We start from the raw sequence: 5,860 nt of genomic DNA, 5'->3' as shown, positions 1-5,860 counted from the left end.
AGCCCCTCCTCCTCCTCCTCCTCCTCCATGTCTGGATTAACAATAATGAATGTGCTGATGTCATGGTTTGGTGCCCAAGGCTGAGGAGTTTGTCAGACATTAAATCCCTTCCAGGGATCTGTCCCTCCCCAAACACACTCTCTGTTCCTCCTGCCCCCTTCTGGCCTGGAGTAGGCAAGCATCTTAACTGACTTCCACCACTCTGCTTGTAGGGCTTTACTGGAGAGGGGGAAATGTCTCCTTTCAGAGGTAGACTCTGTGACAATATACTGTGCTGAGGGCCTTGCCCTGACCTCCCCAGGCTCTTCCCCCCAAATCTCCAGCAATTTCCAACCCAGAGTTGGCAACCCTGTAAGTAAACAAGAGGAAGGTGGGCAGGGAATTTCTATAGGGCACATCTCATGAAAGAAGAAGCAAGCTGGAAAACAAGAACGCTCCATGACACAACGGCTTTATTTTCATTTCTGTTCTGTTGTACTGCTTGATCCGTGTAGGCCAAGATGCACCCCACCATGGTCAAGGGATCAACTCCCCTAAACCGGCCTCAGCACTGCTCAATCTTGAGGGAGTGAACAGCCTTCTCTGTACGGGGCCTTGTATGCTCTTTGTCAAAGGTCCACCTCCTCAATGGCACTTGGCTTCTGCTTAGGGTTGCCAGGTCTTACCTGGCTGCCGGGAGGGGGTGGGTCCTTCTTCTTCTGTGGGAGATCTTCGGTGTGTGTGCCGTGATGATGTCACCCGCAAGCAGGGGTCATTTCCTCCAGGAGCGCACAGGAGCGGAGCTCCGGCAGTAAAGAGCCCAAAGGGCGGGCACATGCAACAAGCCCCACCCCCTGCTCCCAGCAGCCCTCAGTCAGAGCAAGAAGCAGCCAGGTAAGTTGCAGAGCCCCCCTCCCCCTGGTCCAAAACAGTCCAGTGGCACCTTTAAGACCAAGTTTTATTCAGGTACAAGCTCTCCCTCCTCTGCAAGGACAGATCTGCACGTACCCCCCAATAGCTAGCAACCTATGCAAATTAGTTATGCTAATGAGTTATGCTAATGAGCTCCTGCACCTCTTTTTCTACAAAATGACCCCTGCCCGCAAGTGATGTCATCATGCAGGGCACATTGTGGGTGGGGCCTCTAACGTTTGAGGAAAGACCATAGAGTTTTTCCTTGAATGATAGACCATCCTCCTGCAACATGCCCTGAGTGAGGATGTCACCTCCTGGTTCTCCCTGCCAGCTGGATCTGGGCCAGCGGATCGAGGGCCCTAAAAGCAGGCAACCCCCCCCCCTGGGAAGGGGGGGAAATGGCAAGCCTACTTCTGCTTTTCTTTCCGTTTCCCCCCAGCCCAGTCATCATAAGCCTTGGAGAGCCCTTGTGAACTGTAGGCCTGAAAAGTACTAAGACTTACTAGTGATTTCAGCTCTCATACATTATTTCCAGTGTAGAACAAGACAAAAACTACCGGCTCGCAGGCTGGTTTATAAAGGCAAACAACCCACACCCCAAACACACCCCTATACCAGTAATAGGATATTTACAGTGGCCGAGAGTTCCATAGGCTCTCGGCCTGGAGCCTAGCCCTCCGATTGGTGCGGGCTAGGATCCACTTGGCCCATTGTTCCTGAGAGTGAAGCTTGGCCACTTCGCATGACCGCGTGGCGACCTAGCTGCTCACGTGGTTGGAGCTGGATACAGTACAAGGCCTAATGGAAAATTTAGACAAAGGTCTCAGGCAATGTTCCCTCTAAGCTGTGGAGTCTTGTGAGCAAAACTTCCACTTTGTGAGCTACTGGCACTAAAGTTGTGAGCGAGCAATTTGGCTACTGCATAGATTCATTTGCTCTGGAGCCATCCTTCCTGAGCTAAGGCAAAAATGTGTGAGCCGGAGGCTAAAAAACCGTGAGCTAGCTCACACTCACTCAGCTTAGAGGGAACACTGGTCTCAGGCTCTCTTGAGGTCTACAGGCTGCTCATTCCTCAGCCTTAGGACCAGGATTGTTGTGACAGCTAGTATTGATTCTTTAAGAAACTGGTTTAATCAGCTTCTTAGTTACAGGATCCGATGTAATCAAACTTTGTAACAGAAGTTATTTAAAGCGTACATTAAGGGTGGATAGGGTTGCCAAATGACCCCGGGGGGCGGGGAATCCCCTGCTTCGGAGCCCCGAGTTCCGCCCCGGCGGAATCGGGGCCCGGGGGGAACCCCGCCCCCGAAGCTGCGTCACCAGAGGTGATGCAGCCACATTGCTGACGTTTGGGGCGTGACGTTTGGGGCATGCCCCCAATGTCAGCAACGTCTGACGTCACTTCCGGCCGACTCCCGACCGGGACGGAGCCTCCCCCGCCAGTAAGGTTTCAGGATTTGGCAACCCTAAGGGTGGAGGTTAAACTGAATGTACAAAATATCTAGAAGAAATCATGCACATACTATATTTGGAATTCGTAAAATTAACAAACAACTACCGAATTTGTTGAAAGGATTCTAGTCCATGAAAGAATTACAGCTCGGTTCCATGACACTGATGTCTAACCAGAGCCACCTTAGGGAATCCAGCCTCCAGTGGGACCCGGGGATTACAGCTCATTTCCTGACTATAGGTAGGTAGGTAGAATTTTATTGCACACCAGGTAGCCATACGAATGTAGATTTGATTCGCTTCCTGCATTCCATGTCATAGAATCACAGAATCACAGAACTGGAAGGGGTCCTACAGGCCATCTAGTCCAACCGCCTGCTCAGTGTAGGATCAGCCTAAGCATCCCTGATGAGGGTTTGTCCAGCCGCTGCTTCAAGACTGCCAGTGAGGGGGAGCTCACCACCTCCCAAGGCAGCTGATTCCACTGTTGAACAACTCTGACTGCAAAAAAAGTCACTCAGCCTTTCCTCATAGGGCTTGGACTCCAGGCCCCCAATCTTCCTCATCACTCTCCTCGGTGTACATAATAATCTGTAATACATGATGATGATGATATGTCGCTTGAAGCTGACTGAACTGTTTTTCTCTCTGGAGTTAACTCAATCTCTGGGGTGGTCACACCGACCCTTTGGACCTTCTGGGGGTACTGGGACCCCCAGAATCCCTCCTCAGCAGGCAAGGAAGAAGCAGATTGGTTTGGCAACTCTGGGTTGGGAAATTCCTGGATTTAGGGAGGGGCAAGGGTTGGGTTTGCCGAGGGATCTCAGCAAATTATAGTTCCACACAGTCCACCCTCCAAAGCAGCCATTTTCTCCAGGAGAACTGACCTCTGTAGTCTGGATTTTTGCTATGTTTCTGAGAGATCTTCAGGCCCCACCTGGAGTTTGGCACCCTCAGGTACAGGGGCTAGGACAACACGCGGGGGACACAACTGCACAGTTTTAGAAAGCATCCCCCTCAAGCCCCCATCATCTCAGTGAAGAAAAGCATACATGAGACAAATAGGAGGCACGGCTTTCAACCAGGGCTGGTTCCAGATTTGGGAGGCCGTGGGCAGTCACAACAAGTGCAGTGCTGGACAGACAACATCTCTCGTTGTGTGCAGTTCCCCATTTTTGAGACACTGCTTCTCTCCCTCCTTCTCTATGCCAGGGGTCATTTCCTGCAGGAGCGCACAGGAGCGGAGCTCCGGCAGTAAAGAGCCCAGGGGGCGGGCACATGCAACAAGCTCCACCCCCTGCTCCCAGCAGCCCTCAGTCAGAGCAAGAAGCAGCCAGGTAAGTTGCAGAGTCCCCCCCCAGCCCCCCGGTCCAAAACAGTCCAGTGGCACCTTTAAGACCAAGTTTTATTCAGGTAAAGCTCTCCCTCCCCTGCGAGGACAGATCTGCACGTCCCCTCCCCCATTAGTTAGCAAGCCAAAACAGTCCAGTGGAGCCTGAGCGGTGGGTGTTGCCTTCTGACACACTTCCGGTGATGTCAGGGGACGTGGCACATGCAAACAAATTATGCTAATGAGTTATGCTAATGAGCTCCTGCACCTCTTTTTCTACGAAATGACCCCTGCTCTACGCTGTTGTATTTTCATTGTTATTGAAAACAGGGAGTGTTGCTCAAAATTTTCGTGCCAGTTGGTACGTCTTTCTGGTGACAACTTTTCTTTGGTTCGCATTGCCCTGCTAAACACAACAAAAAGCTGGGGTTGTGTGTGTTGGGCAAGAAAGAACAGAGCAGTGGTTTTCCAACTGTGCTCTCTCTCTCTCTCTCTCTCTCCGCCCCCTCCACCTCTCTTATTCTAATTTCTTCTGTTTTACTTTATTTTCATTCAGTTTTCATTCTCTCTCTTTGTCTCCATCTTGTTCTATTTTGGTTTCAATACCTTGTTGGCTATTATTGTTGCTGTTGTTGTTAAAAAGACACACAATATTTTTCAGATTTGGATTTTGGGAAGAGCCTCAATAATGGTACTTGGGTCCCCCGGTATAATTTCAGGAATCAGGGTTGGGGGCAGTGTTCCCTCTAAGCTGAGTTAGTGTGAGCCAGCTCACAGTTTCTTAGCCTCCGGCTCACACATTTTTTTCTGAGCTCAGGAAGGATGGCAGTCCAGAGCAAACTGATTTAAGCAGCAGTCAAATCGCTCACTCACAACTGTAATGCCAGTAGCTCACAAAGTAGAATTTTTGCTCACGAGACTCCACAGCTTAGAGGGAGCATTGGTTGGGGGTTTCCAGGATTCCAAAATTATTTGGGATCCATTATTCCAGAGGCTGAACTGAAGGGGACTGTTTTTCAATCAAAAGACACCAAAATTTGGAAGACAGCTAGTGTACCCTTTCCAGTAAACTGACGGCATGCATGAAGCGTCCGAATAATAAAGAGTTTCAGGTTGCTATGTTGAAACTATATACAGTCCATACCACCATGCGGTCTCCAATATCACAGAATTGTCCGACAAGGTGCTTTGCAGTAATTACATTCACAGGTGTGAACACTGACTCCAGGACTGCATTCCTTATATACAAAACATGCACCAATCAGAGTCTTGCGCCGACTCATGGTGATAGTTAATTGAGCTGATGCAACCCTGTGCAATCAGTACCTGGTGACACTGTCACATGACAGTCTTGCCTGTCACCCAGATCAGTATGATCTAATACAAGCATACCTGGCTGTCATCTTGTTTACATATCTTACAATATGCCGTCATGCCTCCCAAGATGCAGCCTATACAAAAAATAGCTTACATTTTAACAGTTTGAATCTATTTACAGATACACACTTAGTGAACATATCAGCCAAATTTTCATCAGAACTACAATACTGAATGTTAATGAAATTGTTACACACAGCTGTTTTTACATTCTGATACCTTATGGTTATATGTTTGCTTCTGGTTTTCATCCCTTGATTTTGTGCTAATTGACCAGCTGCTGAGCTGTCACAGAACACCTGGATAGGTAATTCACACACGACATCAAAATCTTTTAATAGCTGATGGAACCATTCTAATTGAATTATTGTATCACTGATGGCTGAATATTCTGATTCACAAGAGCTCATGGCGATGTGAGTTTGCTTTATTGATTTCCATCCCACCAGAGTACCTAACACAAAGATAGTTAAGATCTTAATATTCACTACAAACCCCCCCCCACCCATTAAGGTACACAACTGAGCACAGTTTCTCAAGATTAGCCAATTACCACATTCTTTTTTTATTATAATTTTTTTATTTTCGTAACAAAATATATAAACAACCAAAACTAAAACAAGTTTAACAATAACAATAACACAATGAACAATGTTGTTTTATAGTAATATACTGTACAAGCATTTTTATAATATAATCTGTTTTCTTCATAAAATTAAATCTATAATAATACAATTTTTTACATTGACCACTCTTTCTGAATAAAAGAATAATATTGAGATTTCTGACTAGGTTTAATCTGTTCGA

This window comes from Gekko japonicus, unplaced genomic scaffold (assembly GCF_001447785.1).
Source record: "Gekko japonicus isolate JY-2015 unplaced genomic scaffold, Gekko_japonicus_V1.1 scaffold5334, whole genome shotgun sequence".
Classification (NCBI taxonomy): Eukaryota; Metazoa; Chordata; class Lepidosauria; order Squamata; family Gekkonidae; genus Gekko; species Gekko japonicus.
This window is presented reverse-complemented; position numbering follows the sequence as displayed.